Source organism: Panthera leo, chromosome B1 (genome assembly GCF_018350215.1).
Source record: "Panthera leo isolate Ple1 chromosome B1, P.leo_Ple1_pat1.1, whole genome shotgun sequence".
NCBI classification, from domain to species: Eukaryota; Metazoa; Chordata; class Mammalia; order Carnivora; family Felidae; genus Panthera; species Panthera leo.
The window spans coordinates 16,992,855-16,993,437 of record NC_056682.1 but is presented as its reverse complement, the minus strand read 5'-3'; positions in this window follow the sequence as shown (position 1 = coordinate 16,993,437).

Here is a 583-nt window from a genome sequence, read left to right as displayed (position 1 = left end):
AGCCGAGCAAACTGTGCTGGGATTTCTACTTCGTGTCCAGTTAATTCTTCAGACTCAGGAAGACTCAGCATCAGTCTCTGACGGGGCACAAGGAACATTTTGTTGGAACATCTGCGTAGCAGTGATGACACCAGTTCAAAAGTGCTATTTCCTTTATTACTCATTACGAATCAGTCACCCGCTAATGTGTCCTTTAAAGCTATCTATATTCCAAGATGACATCAATTCTCAGAATAAAATATAGCACCCATGATTAAAATGTAATTTATTTTTCTTGAGATACCTCTTTCAAGCAGCAGTTAGACAAGTAATAGGGTCATAGATACTTGATTATTCTCTTATTAAAAAAAAAATCAGCATCTGCATTTTGATACCATAGACCATTCTCCCTCTAACACGTTTACGAGAGTTTCCAACTAAAACACAAATAACAAATTATTCTGGAGCTACATGAAGATCTCAGGCTAAAAGGTAACATTAAGCAATGTTTTACTTTAATTTCACATCCAGGGCAGGGCCACTGAAAGAGAGAGAGAGAGAGAGAGAGAGAGAGAGAGAGAGAGAGAGAGAGAGAGAGAGAAAG